The sequence below is a fragment of the Hemiscyllium ocellatum genome, chromosome 49 (genome assembly GCF_020745735.1).
Source record: "Hemiscyllium ocellatum isolate sHemOce1 chromosome 49, sHemOce1.pat.X.cur, whole genome shotgun sequence".
In the NCBI taxonomy this organism is placed as follows: Eukaryota; Metazoa; Chordata; class Chondrichthyes; order Orectolobiformes; family Hemiscylliidae; genus Hemiscyllium; species Hemiscyllium ocellatum.
Window position 1 is genome coordinate 10,863,522 of NC_083449.1, and position 16,116 is coordinate 10,879,637.

Genomic DNA, 16,116 nt, shown 5'->3' on the forward strand with positions numbered 1-16,116 from the left:
AATGTGGGCATTTGGAATTCGCTGATTGGGCACCATAGTCAGCATGAACCATTTTGGACGAAAGGGCCTGTTTCGATCCTGTATTACTGTATGGCTTGACTCTAAGAGGTTCACCAGATAGATTAGATGATGAGTTTGTCTTATGAAAATAGATTGAGCAGTTCGGGGCTATACTGTCTGGAATTTAGAAGAACGAAAGAAAATCTCATTTAAATCTTTAAGACACTAAAGTGATTGATGATGCAGATGTGAAGTGGGTATTTTCTCAAGTGGGACAATCTAGAACAAGACATCAACGTTTTAGGACAAGGTGGAGCAGATTTGAAGCAAGGATGAGGAGAATGTACTTCTCTCAAATGGTTGTGATTCTGTGTAATGCATTAGTGCAGAGCGCAGTGAATGCTGGGACATTGAGCTAATGAAGAGTTATGAGGAGATGGCAGGAGAGTGGAGCTGAGCCCGGGATGACATCAGCCATGATTTTATTAAATGGCGGAGCAGGTTCGACGGCCTTAATTGCCGATTGTTGCTCCTCGTTCTTATTCAGCCCTTCGAATGTGTCACAAAGGAATTTGGGAAGGACTGCTTATGAAAAAGGAAGCAGACACTCGGAATAAATCAATTTTGGTCAGTTAAAAAGAACGTGGCTAGTGGAGTCACACAGTGGCCAGTGCTGGGTCTTCAAATATTTATAATATATGCCAATAATTGGAGGAGTGGAACAGATGTACTGTAAGTACATTTAGGGAAGACACAAGGATAAAGAGGAAATTTAGAAATCAGTAGACGGTGGAGAGACTGTAAATGGGTATAGACAGGTAATTCCCCTGATTCCTGAAGAAGGGCTTATGCCCGAAACGTCGAATCTCCTGTTCCTTGGATGCTGTCTGACCTGCTGCGCTTTTCCAGCAACACATTTTCAGCTATAGACTGGTAAAGTCAATAGATGATAGTTTGACAGGTGGAATATAATGGGCTATCTGACTTGTCCCTCTATTCAGCAAGAATTAACGGCAGTACGTTACTCAAATAGAGAGATATTACAGGACTTAGTCATACAAATTATACTGGAAGGCTCAGTCTGACCCATTCAGACGTCGGAAATGCTGCTCCCTCTCCTTGATAGCCTGCTCTCTGATGTTCACATTAGCCCCATTTCCCCCAGTACACACGGGATATTTTGATGTGGACAGTTGGTGGTAGGGTATGCTGACAACAAGGGGGTTGTGAGCCATGGATCAAGGGGTGGCCGTTACCTGAGATGGCATCCTTTCTTCTCCATGGGGACACGAGGACAATGGGAATGACTGACCGCTTCTGAATGGAGAGACTGTGGCTTTTGCCAGGACAATGAGTATTTGGCAACATGACGTACTGTGAATAGTCACACTGTATCATTAATGATGTGACAGTTCCTTCACACCCTCTACCTCTCCACGTTGTAGTGGGGACCCCACAGATCGGGAATCTCACTATACTAGGAAAACGGAGATACACCTGACATTTCCTATCTAATTAGAAAACACTGTACTCACCTCAATTATAATAAATGTCCGCCGTTACAGAATGGTGACATTGATGTCTACATACTAGGAGATGATAGATACTATTATGGAGGGGCGATTGACACCCCTCTGATAATTAAAACTGAAACATCCTGAAAAGATCGCCTCGCCTTGTGTTCTGATAAAAGACTATTAAAAATGCTATAATCTACCCCTTACCCTCAAACTTTTGAAAAGGATAGTGTAATTGAAATTGAATCTGTTCATCTACTCTATAATTAACAAATTACAATTATTCATCTAATTTCAACAGTGAACATATTGACAGAATTCCTAACAAACTATGTAATTATTCCCTAACTACTACCTATTTCCAGACTGAACTGAATAATATTGCTATGCTGTTTTAGTAACCCAGGTCCCAGTAAAATAATTCCAGTTAATAAGAACAATAAGTTAAAACATATTCTCCAATGGTTCATGCAGAATGGATATTCCCGAACTTTCTGCATCTACTTCCATCATCTTTCTCTCCCCAAAATGCCTTCTCATTCGTTTTCTGTTATCAAAAATACTATTGAAACTTCGCGTGTACCGTCATAGACAGATACTGTATTTTTATAGAGCCTGGAGATTCCTGATGATAGGGCAGTCTTTCTTTCTCAGATGTCACTTCACTCACACCCGTTCAGATGTCAGTTGGCTCTCCATTCTCTGTCCAACTACCTAGTCTTCATCGCATTAAGACATTCTAATTTCTTTACAACCAGATTTATTCAAGCTTATCAGCGGCTTCAGATTTAAATTTAATTATTACTTTGTTTTCTAGTGTCTTTCCAAATTAATGAACTAAATTTAACCTATTGTCTGGGTAACAATGCTGCTTAGGCAGAATAGTTGAATGGCTTCTGGCTGTACTGCGTTAATTCGACCAGCTGAAGCTGCTGCCCACATTCATTTTTTAATCTCTAAGTATAAATCCACTTTATTGTCAAGGATAACGCCATGCTTTCCCCCATTTTACGATTCTGACATTTTTACACACCAACGTCTTGACAATCTGTCAACCATTCCTGCCTGGAAAGTGCCAGATCATTGAAGCTGAATGAAACTTTGATCCTTTAAGCTACTCACAGTATCGTTCTCCCTCTGGTTCGAAGTCACAGGCCGTGTTGAAGGAGGTGACATCGCTTTGTGACCAACCTCTTGTTCAATCAGGATCCTGTCACACTCTGCTCCAGGTTAAGTGTAGCTTGGCAAGCTATTCTTAGAAAACCTGGGTTGCATACAGCAGACCCCTTTCCTCACACACACTGACTCCGTGGTTTCAGAGATTTCCCTCTCTGTAGCCTCTGTTCCATTTATTGTTCATGTTGCAGACCCAGATGCTGCAAGTACAAACCTCATGCTCCATTTAGAGTTGGGTCACCAAAGCCTCAGGTCTCACTGAATGTCTGAGACAGCTCACAGCACAACCTCCAGCAGACCATCACCAGCACTTTCACCAGGTTTTCTGTAACAGGAATCATTAAGGAGCCCTTCTGCTACAAGTCAAATGTCTGGTCATTTATAATAATACTCGAAGGGTTTCCTTCTATTACTGATCGTACAATCAGCTGAGAAGGACAAACTAGCGTTCAGTGGAAAGACATAGACCAAGTTTCAAAGACAACAGTCAAAGCTGTTGAAAACCTCCTGTCCAACAAAAATCACCACATGGAACATACAGGGAAGTGAACAACAGCACAACACACGCCATTTCATTGTTTCATTCTTTTACAATGCCAACTCTTGACACACTCGGGAGCCAAGGTGAGGGAAAGATACGGAGGGACAGATTTGCAATAAACATAGAAACAGACAATTACTTAAATGACAACACGTTGTAGAAATATGGGCAAAAAGTCAGTCGTATGGGACAAACTGGAGGACTGTGACCTTAGAGTCTGTGATCACAAGAACGAGAACATTGAACAAATTATGAAAGCAAATTACTGCAGATGCTGGAATCTGAAACTAAAAGAGAAAATGCTGGAAAATCTCAGCAGGTCTAGCAGCATCTGTAAGGAGAGAAAAGAGCTGACGTTTCGAGTCTAACTGACCCTTTGTCAAACATTGAACAAAGGTTTCGCCGGATCAGCTGAAATCGATCGTTACATCAAATTCTGAACCTGCTTCACAAAGCCAGTGCAGTCGCTATAAACTGAGATAAGGTGACAGCCCATCATTGAGAGCTACTCCGAGTATGCTCAGTAAACTGGACTGTGTGTCCAGCATGGGGAACAGTGGAAACCTTTGACAGTGCATTGATACTGTGCTTGTGCGAGATAACTGCCTCGACTGTGAAAATCTACAGCCCATGCTGTGAGTGACAACAATCGGGGTTACCACAGAATTATGTCACTATGTTTTCATTATACCAGAATAATAAGGTGAGGGAATGTGTGTTTGTGCGTGTGTGTGTGTGTGTGTGTGTTGCAGTGATTGAATGTGAAAATCATTGCTTGAGAGGAAAAAAAGCAAAGAGAAAATCAATTTAAATAAGAGGATTCGGTAATCGACAAAGACACTTTTCAATGAATCCTTACAGTGTGGAAACAAGTCCTTCAACCCAAGACGTCTACACACTGCCCCTTCAAAGAGTAACCCACTGAGATGCATTCCCTTACCCTATCTATCCTTGAATACTTCGGACAATTTAGATGGCCAACTTACCTAACATACACATCTGTGGATTTTGGGAGGAAACCTGAAAGAAACCCAAGCAGGCACGGGAAAATTGGCAAACTCCACACAGACACTTGGCCAAGGGTTGGAATCGAACCCGAGACCCTGGTGCGGTGAGGCAGCAGTACTAATCGACGTGCCAGATGGACAGATGTGATGACTTGCTTAACAATACTAAAACAAAAGCTTTGCCAGAGCCAATAACGTTACAAATCAGTGCGCTTGGCAATGACGGATGAATGGCATTTTGGTATGTGTTTGGATACAAGTTGTGGATTATCAATGCAGATTTGCTTCTGCAAGTTTGAAACTGGGAGTGTTGGCAGCAGATAATTGCCATCATTAAGACTGTATTTCATAGCTCAAGTTTAAAGCAGCTGATGAGATGAGCCAGTCGACCATATTCAAAAAATCCCTATCAAGTGGAAATTTGACCCAACAGGTTCACATCGACCCTCTGAAGAAGATCCCACCAGATCCATTCCACTATCCTATTACTCCACATTTCCCCTGACTAATGCACCTAATCCATATTCCTTGAACACTATGGAAATTCCTTGTGACCAAATAGCCTGACCTGGACTGTGGGAGGACACATGCACAGATACGGTGACAATGTGCAAACTCCACGCAGAGAGTCGCCCAAGGCTGGAATTGAACTGGGTCTCTAGCTCTGTGAGACAGCATGAGAACCACAAAGCCACTGAGTTGCCCAGATAATCGTAGTTTCAAATCTGAATGATTTAGTGTAAGGGAGGCAGGAATCAGTTCATTGGCCAGTGGGATCACCGCGGTTGTGATTCGTCTGTTTTCTCCTCTGATATTGGACTGGGTTGGGATGGAGTCAGAAAAAGGAAATAGACTTTGTAACCAGGACAGAAGGACGTGAAGACCATGTTCCTAATATTTGAATGACAAGGGCAGTGATGCAATGTATCGTGGTTCACAGCTAAAGCTGAGTATAACAATGTAGAAACCCACGAGGGACACTTCCAGAAGCAAAAAGGCAGACAGAAACGGTTAGGACAAGTTAACTGCAGTAGGTAGTGGTGGTCTGTAGAGGAATATCCGTTTTCAGCGTCTCAGCAGGAGAAATAGGTTTGGAAAAAAGTGTCGAGCACAAGGAAAGAACAGTAATGCAGTCATTACCTGGTTTAAAGAAATAAAAACACATGTGGACAGTAAGACTTACCAGGGACACCAACGATTGCCAGGATAGGATAATAAAAATATTGAATAATCAAAAGTGCATAATAGATCCTTGTTGATAACGACAACCAATAACGTGTAGAAAGCTCCCAAATATAATAGGAAAAATCACGGTCCATCCTTATAACATTCTACTCTATTGTTCTCATAATCTGATCTATTCTTGATTCAAGACAGTCGAATGTTCTCAGATTCTGATCTCTCCTCGCCGCCCACACTCCACTTTGGAGCTGCTGATCTCTGTTAGTGCTATCGGTGGTGCTTCCACTCATACCGTGGAATAACACATGGAACAGAGCCCGTTTATCATTAATAGATGGAAACCTTCCTCTGGCACTATTAGAGTCCACAGAGACTGATTTTAATCACGGTCACCAAACAGAAAGTTTCAGTTAACCCCTTCCTTCCATCACTTTTCATGTCTTAATATAAGGAACGTTTAATCAGTCTGGATGGTTTGTATGTCGGTTACCGAGATATGGAATTTATATCTTTCAATCTTTTTCATCGTTCTTCTTGTATAAGAGACCACTGACAGAACAGTGCAGGGCTGGATTTGTTCTACCCTGTATATGAAAGGAGACAGGGATATAGCAGAGCAGCTGCATAGAATCACTGGTGGGGACATTTCTAGACATGTTAAATCAGGTTAACAGGTTAAAAGTACTTATTGCCCATTGACATGTTGTAATGCAGCTACTAGTTTGAAGTACCCTGTTATCAGATGCTTTCATAACCTTGAGGCATTATTCAGAACATTGACATTGCTGCTTAGGAAGAGCAGGAAGGAATTCTGTCTCATATGCCTGCAATAAAGGAATAGGAGGATGAATTTAACCTGCTATGAAGGGATAGGAGGATGACATTTAACCTACTCTCATTTTACTACCTCTGTGTCTATGTGTTGGAGTGATTGAATCCAAAAGATTGAATGAGAGAGAAAAAGAATTGAGGACGTCAGTTTAAATATAAAAAAAAAACTGGCAGGTGTTTGGATTATCGACAGACAGATACTGAGGGGCTTTTCATGGACAGCTGTCGATGACATACTTCAGAATCTTGAAATAAAGATATTGCCAAACCCAATAATAGTATAGATCAGTCCGCACAGGAATGGTGGATGGAACATTCTGTTATTGGAACATTATAGTCTAATTTTCTCAGATTATGATCTCTCGTCCTCTTTCTCTGGAGCTGCTGATTCCTCTAGTGCTATATGTGATGCTTCAGCTGGTACCAAGTGATAACACATTGAACACGAGCTACCTGACGTACTTCTTAGCAAACTTTTTGTACTATAATCTGGTGTTATGTGATTTTTAATAGGGACCCTTAAAGATCATCAAGGTCGCCTATGTGTGGAACTACAGAAGATAGACGAGTTTGTCTGCGAGTATTTCGCGTCAGTATTTACTGAGGAGAAGAACGTGGAAGTTCGAGAAGTTGGGGAAATAAATAGTCATATCTTTTAAAGTGTCGATTTTAGAGAAGAAAAGGTGTGGAAGTCTTAAAATCCATAAAGGTGGATAAATCTGTCAGACTTGATCAAGCGTATCATAGAACTATTTGGCAAGCTCGGAAAATGCTTATTGGGTACCTTGCTGAGATGCTTGTATTATGAATAGCCACGGGTAAGGTGCCAGAAGACTGGAGGATTGCTTATGTTGTGCCATGATTTACCGAAAAAATGGTAAAGGGCGAGGTGAGCCTGATGTCAGTAGTGGGTAAGTTGCCAGAGTGGATTCTGAGAGATAGTATTTAGATGTATTTGGGAGGGCATGATCTGGTACGGGATAGTGAACATGGATTTGTGCATGGCTTTGTCACTAAGTTGATTGAGTTTTTTTGAAGATTTGACATAGAAGATTGATGAAAAAATAGACATTGTCCATATTGACGTCAGTAAGACGTTCGACCAGTTTCCATAAGGGAAACTGTTGGACAAACTTTGATTACATAGAAACTATGGAGAGCTGGAGGCAATTGCATCGAAGGTAAGAGACAGGGGATTGGTGGAGGGTTGCTTTTCAGACCGAGGGCAAGTATTCAGAAGTACAAGAATTGGTGCTGAGTTCATTGGATTTTAGACTTAGACTTAGACTTACAGTGTGGAAACAGGCCCTTCGGCCCAACAAGTCCACACCGACCCGCCGAAGCGAAACCCACCCATACCCCTACATTTACCCCTTACCTAACACTACGGGCAATTTAGCATGGCCAATTCACCTGACCCACACATCTTTGGACTGTGGGAGGAAACCGGAGCACCCGGAGGAAACCCACGCAGACACGGGGAGAACGTGCAAACTCCACACAGTCGGTCGCCTGAGTCGGGAATTGAACCCGGGTCTCAGGCGCTGTGAGGCAGCAGTGCTAACCACTGTGCCACCGTGCCGCCCACTGTTGATTTTGTCGCCCATTTTGTCATTTGTTTAATGATTTGGATCTGAATATGATCGGAATAGGTAGAATGAAGTGAACGACACTACTCGTTCTGTGGGATGGGGTAATGGGAAATTGAGGGAGATGTCAAATTGGGGAAGGAAAGATCGAATGGAAATTAGAGAGAAAGGATCACAATGAGTGAGATAGAGATTCAAAGAGAGATAGAGTTCGGTAAAGTAAAAAGACAGAGTATGCAATAGTGAGGAAAAGTGAGAGACAGAGAGAGGGAAAATACAGAGAAAAAGGTAGGGAGGATGGGAGAGATAGAGAGTGGAAGATCGAAAGAGAAAGAGACAGGAGAAAGGGTGAATGAAAAAGACAGTGTGTGCAAGGCAAAACATAGTGAGAGAGGAAAGGGGGAAGTTGCCTGTACAAGAAAAAGAGGGGAAAAGAGATAGTGGAGGAGAGAAGAGAGAAACGTAGAAAGAAGAGAAGAAAAGAGAGACAAGGAGCAAAAGAGAGGAATAGAAAAAGTGAGAGAGTGGAGAAGGGATAGATTGAGGGGCAAAGAGAACAAGAAAAAAAAATCATTTGGAGGCTCCAGTGATGGACTGGGATGGACAAAGTTTAAAATTAGAGTTGAGAGTGCGTTGCTGGAAAAGCACAGCATGTCAGACTGTATCTGAGGAGCAGAAAAGTCGATGTTTCAGGCCAGAACCCTTCATCAGGAAATAAAGATGAAAAATCGATTTTCCAGCTCCTCTGATGCTGCCTGAGCTGCTGAGCTATTCCAGCAACACGCTCTCAACTCTAATCTCCACCATTTGCAGACCTCACTGTCTCCACTGACTCCAAAGTTTAAAATCACACAACAACAGGTGATAGTTCAACAGGTTTATTTGAAAATGCGAACTTTCACTGTTCTGCTTCTTCAGCAGGAGGTTATGGAGCAGAATCATAAGACAGACTTAAAGCAACAGGATTGCAGCGTCATGGAGTGTAATATTAAACACATTTAGCTTAAGTTGTTAGAATGTTAGACTGATCGTGCTAGTTATGGTTCGTTGATATGTAAACATAAGAACTTGTTTAAAGTTACATTCACAAGACAGATTTAACAACAGGTGCCATCTCAGGTCAGATAATGCCTTGAAGATGTGAGGTTACAGTCTGTCTGAGTCCCAATAGTAGGTCAGACTGATTTTATTTCTAAAGTTGGATTTACAGAATCTTACATGGAGTTAATGCAGTTCTTGAGCAAGCTAAAATATAATTCTGAAAGTACAAATTCACACCACTAACTTAAAAGCGTGTGCTTGCGGCAAAGACTGAATTAGTGCCCGCATGTGGGTGTGCGTGGGGTTCTCAGTGTGTGTGAGAGAGTGTGTGCATGTGTATGTATGTGAGTGTAATGAGGTTTAAGTATGTCAGGGGTGTGTGCGTGGTTGTGAGTGTGTGGGGTGAATGTGTGAGGATATGAGAGAGGAGTGTGTGGGTCTGTAGGAGTGTGTGGCGATTAGCCTATGCTGGTCCAGTTTGCGTTGTTGCATGTCTGGAAATCCGCCTTGGAGATGGTCACCCAAAGATCCGAGACAGCTGTTGTGTTTCCTGACTGGGAGCGAACACTCCTGGCTGGTGATTGTGCCGTGTCCATTTATCCATTGCCTAGCCTCTGCTTGGTCAAGCCAAAGTATCACGAGAGAGTGTATGAGAGACAACTTGTGATCTTGTGGGTTCGAGAGGATCGGCCTGAGTCTGTGGTTCTGCAGGTGTGTGTGTGTGTGTGTGTGTTCTAAACAGTGTACAGTCACCTGCAGTGTAACAAATTCCCAAGGTCTCAGTTGAGACCATCCCATGGGTATCAAACTTGGCTATCAGTCTCTGCTCAGCCACTTTGCATTACTGCATGTCACGAAATCTGCCTTGGAAGATGATCGCCTGAAGGTCCGAGACCGAATATCCCGGACTGTTGAAGTCTTCCCCATCTGGGACGGAACACTCCTGGTTTGTGATTGTTGTGCAGTGTCCATTCATCTGTTGCCGTATCCTCTGCTCGATCTCATAGATGTACCATGCCTCAGGGCGTCCTTGTCTTCACCTTATGAGACAGACGGCATTGGCCGAATCACATGAGTACCTGCCACAAACATGGTAGGAGGCGTCCCGATGTATATTGGTGGTGTCTGACACGTCTTGCAGCATCTGCCAAATGGTTGCATCGTGTGGTCCTGAAGGCAGGACAGTTCGTTGTGAACAATGATCTGAGGTTAGGTGGTTGTTTAAACAGAAGAAGAGGAGGCGTGGGGTAGGTCTTGACGAGCTGCTCTTACCCATCAATAGTGTCTTGCGGGCTACGAAGGAATTTGCATAGTTTTTCGGCTCCCAGGAAGTACTATTTGTTGCAGGAATGTCAGACTCCCGAGTAGGTCATTACGGTCTCTTTTTGTGGCACATTGGAACTGGTGGTTCGAATGCTAGTTGAGAATCCCATCCTTTGCTTATGAGGGCATACTTGTGTACTTCCAAGTGTAGAGTGTCGGTTTCCTCGCTGAGCTGTAGGTTTGATATCCAGACCTTTTATTACCTGGCTAGGTAACATCATCAGTGGCGATCTCCAAGTGAAGCGAAGCTGTTGGAAGTCGCCTCTGATGATTAGATTAGATTAGACTTACAGTGTGGAAACAGGCCCTTCGGCCCAACAAGTCCACACCGACCCGCCGAAGCGAAACCCACCCATACCCCTACATTACCCCTTACCTAACACTACGGGCAATTTAGCATGGCCAATTCACCTGACCCGCACATCTTTGGACTGTGGGAGGAAACCGGAGCACCCGGAGGAAACCCACGCAGACACGGGGAGAACGTGCAAACTCCACACAGTCAGTCGCCTGAGTCGGGAACTGATATTACCTAGCGGGGTAATGAAACGTTTGGATATCAAACCTACAGGTCAGCGAGCAAACCTACACCCTAGACCTCAACCTGAGCTACAAACCTTCACAAACCTTGCAAAAACTTCCAAGCGTCCATCACGTTTCTTCTCATCTGAACAGATCCTTTGTATAGGTAGGGCTTGTCCATGGGGGATTCTGTTTAAATATATTTTGAGTTGAAGCTAGAGAAGTGTAGCATTGCGAGGGTATCCGTGGGTGTCCAGTAGAGTAAGGTGCTTCCATGCTTATCCTTGACAGAGATGCACGTGTCCAAGGCAGAGATAAATACTAAAGAGTAGTACATGGTGAGTTTGATAGTGGGATGAAACCGCTGATATCACTGTGTAGTTGTTTCAGTAACTCCTCGCCATGGATCCAGAGGAAGAACATGTCGTCAAAATAATTGCATGTATAGTGAAGAGATGAAGTCTTGATCGAAACTGCACGGAAATGTCAGAAAACAAGGAGGAGGAGAAACAGTATTAAAGAGAGAGAGGGAGAGAGAGGTATGAAAACAGAGTGAGTGACAGAGGCAGTAAGGGAGACAGAGAGAGGCAAAGAGACTGGGAGAGAGACACAACGCAAAAGGGAGAGAGGACTGGAGAGAGAGAGAAGAAGAGAGCATAGTAAGTGCGAGGAAAATTTATAGAAGGAGCAAAAAAGAAACTGAGAAATGAGGAAGAGAGAAGAGAGAAAATAGAAAAAGAGAGACAGAAATTGAGGGACACTGGAAAAGAGAGTGAGAGAGGACGAGAGAAGCAAAGACACAATGAAGGCTGAAGAGAGAGGAATAGAGTGAAATATTGAGTACAAGAAAAATGCGAGAGAAGGAAACAGATAGAACAAAGGAAGGGAAAGACAGAGAAAGAGGATGAGAGGGAGAAGTAACTATAACGAGCGCGAGAAAACTACAGAGACTGAGAGGGAAAGTGAGACAAAGAGACAGTGGAAGAGAAAGAGAGAGAGAGAGAGGCTGGAATAGTGTGCATGATAAAAAAAACGTGAAGATATGATTGAGAGGAAAGGATAATTGAAGAAAAGAAGTGAAAAGAAGCGAACGTGGGGAATTGCGAGAGAAACATTAAGAGGACATAGTGAAAAAATGAGAAAAAGAGATAATGACAAAGTACAGAGAGTGCGAAAAAAGAGAGGGTAGAGAGCAAAAGAGAGAAACTGACAGAAAAAGGGAAAAATAATAGAATGTGTTGACTGTAGATGCTGCAGATGAAAGTCGAAGAGTGTGGTTGTGAAAGCACACTCAGTCAGGCAACAACCGAGGAGAATGCAAACACCCCGGATGCTGCCTGACTGGCTGTGCTTTTCCAAAGAAAGGGAGAGAGGTGGTAAAGGACAGAGAGAGAAAATGGTGGTGAAAAACATGAAAGAGATGTGGAGAGAGAGAGGAAACGGGACATTGGGAATGAGAGAGAGAGGAAAAGAGAGAGTGAGAGAAAGTTAAATAATCAAAATCGTAGAGAGGAGAAAAAAAATGAAAGGAGAGAGCAGAAAGAGATAAGTGAGGAAAAGGGATAGAAAAGAAGAAGCGAATGAAAAAGAGAGAAAAGGAGCAAAGAGCGAGGGAAATAGAGGAGAACGAATATGATTGGAAAGACAGTAACAGAGAAAGGAAGATACAGATTGGAAGAGAGAGAGAGAGAAGAGAGAATGAATGTGTAAATAAGAAAGGGAGGAAACTAGAGTGAAAGTGGTAAACAGGAACAGAGAAAGAGGAAGAAAGAGAGAAAAAAAGACAGATGTAGAAACAAGAGAGACAGAGAGAGTGGAAAATTGGGAGAAATGAATAGATCAGAGGACAAAGAGAGATAGGGAGGAAATTAGAGAGGGAGGACAGGAGAGAATAAGATAGACAGGCAATGAAAGTGAAGGAGAGGGAATGAATCAAAGAGACAGTGAGAGACGAAAAGAAAAAGAGCTGGGAAATAGACAATGCAATTAAAAGAGAATGAGGGAGAAAATAGAGAAGTAAAAAGAGGGGGAGGAAAAGATAGGGAGAAAAGAAAGAAAAATGAAAAGAGTGGGGGAGACATAGGGAAGAAAAGAGGAAGAAAGAAGAATAGAAAAAAGAGGAAGAGAGAAAGACAGGCAAAGAGAGGAAAATAGAGGAAGAGGAAGAGGAGAAGATAGTGAGGAAAAATGAGCAAAGAAAGAAACGAGCGAAAGATAGGAAAACAGTGAAAGCGAGGAAGAGAGGCACGGAGGAATGACAGAGAGAGAGGGAGAGGGAAGAATGAAAAACAAAGACAGAAAAATCGAGAGAGGAAGAGCGAGGAGAAAAGGGAGGAAATGGAGAGAAACAGGAGGGAGGGGCAAAGAGTGTCATTCATCAAGGGGTGGTCATGCCTGACAAATCTGCTAGAATTCTTTAATGAAGTAATGAATAGGTTAAACCAAGGAGAGCCAATAATGCTATCTATATGGACTTCAAGAAAGCTTTTGACAATGTGTTGCACTGGAGACTGCTGAGTAAGGTAAAGGCCCATGATTCATTCTCAGGATGGCAACCGTGACAAGTCATGTTCCGCAAGGGTTTGTGTTGAGATCACAAAACGTCACTTTAACCATTAACAATGTATATGGCGGAACTAAAGGCATTGTAGCTAAGTTTGCAGGTGATGCAAAGGTAGGTAGAGGGAAAGATAGTATTGAGGAGGCGGGTGGGGGCAGCAGAAGGATTTGGACAGGTTAGGAGATTGAGCAAGTTTTGGGGGATGAAGGCGTGTACAGTATCTTTAAGACAGAGTGAAAGTTGCACAGCTCACACGCCTGTCATATGACTGACTGGAGGCACAGATTGGGGTACTGGATAATTTGAAGATGTAACATTTCAGCTGCAGCTCAGATACTGAGTTTTCACAGAGCAATTCGAATTCAACCAATCAGTTTGAATTATGCCCCAAGATGCTAAAACACAATCAAATTTGAATTTGACTGTTTTGACAAAATCAAACCAATGAGACAATCCAATGTTTAGGGGTACAAATGCAGGCATTTTGAATATTTAGCCAGAGAGACTAAGACCGCCTATTGCCATACAGTGTTCCCTCCACCCTTCTTTCTAAAACATACCTTTTCCAGTTGAAACATCTTTGCAGCAGAAGAACGATGAAGATCAAGAGGAAATCTGGAGACAGAGGAAGTTGAACACCCGAAGATGGCAACTGGTTTTGTAAATTGATTTGCTATAAATTTGATGAGAACTTTATTGGAACAGTTTATTGTTATAGAGTGTGAGATAGATAAATTGTTAAAATGAAGGAGACTTCCAGTCAAGAAATTCATTGTTTAATGTTCACTTTTGGAGAAAAAGAATAAATTGTTGATTACTTCTTTAAATAGTAGAATTTGGGTAGTTCTCTGTCACTCAATGGGCGGCACGGTGGCACAGTAGTTAGCACTGCTGCCTCACAGCGCCTGTAGACCCGGGTTCAATTCCCGACTCAGGCGACTGACTGTGTGGAGTTTGTACGTTCTCCCCGTGTCTGCGTGGGTTTCCTCCGGGTGCTCCGGTTTCCTCCCACAGTCACAAATATGTGCGGGTCAGGTAAATTGGCCAAGCTAAATTGCCCGTAGTGTTAGGTAAGGGGTAAATGTAGGGGTATGGGTGGATTGCGCTTCGGCGGGTCGGTGTGGACTTGTTGGGCCGAAGGGCCTGTTTCCACACTGTAAGTCTAATCTAATCATACTTTAACAAAAGGGTTTACCCGGTGTTGTAACACATAGAAGTGGCAGATGAAGTACAGCCCGGGCAAGTGTGAGTTTATGCACTTTGTTAAGAAGAGTAGAAGCATGGAAAATTCTCTAACTGGGGAGAAAATTCAGAAGTCTGAAGTACAAAAAGACTTGAGACTTCTAGCCCAGCATTGTCTCAAGGTAAACTTGCAGGTTGAGTCAGTGAAGGCACATGCAGTGTTGTCGTTTATTTTCAAAGAGATTGATATATAAAAGCAGGGATGTTCTTCTGAGGCTTTATGAGACTTTGATCACGCTTGGAGTATTGTACATAGATTTTGTCCCCATATCTCAGGAAGGATGTATTGACCCTGGAGCAGGTTCAGAGAAGACAACGAGAATGGTCCTAGGAATGTAACGTGAAACATATGCAGAAAGTTTGGGGACCTCTGTTTTTACACAACATAGAACAGTACAGCACAGAACAGGCACGTCAGCCCACGATGTTGTGCCGACCATTGATCCTCATGTAAGGTAAACCTAATGTACAAACCCTCAAATTTCTGTGACCATATGCATGTCCAGCAGTCTCTTAAATATCCCCAATGACCTCGCTTCCACACCTATTGCTGGCAACGCATTCCATGCTCTCACAACTCTCTGTGTTTCGAACCCTCCTCTGACATGTCCTCTATACTTTCTGCCAAACAGTTTAAAACTATGACCCGTCGTGTTCACAATTTCTGCGCTGGGAAAAAGTCTCTGGCTATCAACTGTATCTATGCCTCTCATTATCTTGTACACCTCAATTAGGTCTCCTCTCTTCCTTCTTTTTTCCAATGAAAACTGTCCGAGCTCAGTCAACCTCTCTTCGTAAGATAAGCCCTCCATTCCAGGCAGCATCCTGGTCAACCTCCTCTGAAGTCTCTCCAAAGCATCCATATCTTTCCTATAATAGGGCGACGAGAACTGGACACAATATTCCAAGTGTGGTCTAACCAAAGTTTTATAGAGCTGCAACAAGATCTCATGGCTCTTAAACTAAGTCTTCCTGTTAATGAAAGCCAAAACACCACATGCTTTCTTAACAACCCTGTCCACTTGGGTGGCAATTTTAAGGAACCTATATACCTGCACACCAAGATCCCGCTGTTCCTCCACACTGTTGAGAATCCTGTCTTTAATTCTGTACTCAACTTTCAAGTTCGACTTTCCAAAATGCATCACTTCGCATTTATCCAGGTTGAACTCCATCTGCCACCTCTCAATCAATCTTTACATCCTGTCAATGTCCCGCTGCAGCCTACAACAACCCTCTATACTGTCCACGACACCTCTAACCTTTGTGTCGTCTGCAGACTTGCTAATCCATCCTTCAATCTCCTCATCCAAGTCATTAATAAAAATTACAAAGAGTAGAGGCCCAAGAACAGAGCCTTGTGGAACACCACTCACGACTGACTTCCCGGCAGAATTCTTTCCTTTCACTACCACTCGCTGTCTTCTGTCGACCAGCCAATTCTGTATTCAGACAGCTAAATTTCCCTGTATCCCATTCCTCCTGACCTTCTGAACGAGCCTACCATGGGGAACCTTATCAAATGCCTTGCTGAAGTCCATATACCGGGTAAAAACAATGACTGCAGATGCTGGAAACCAGATTC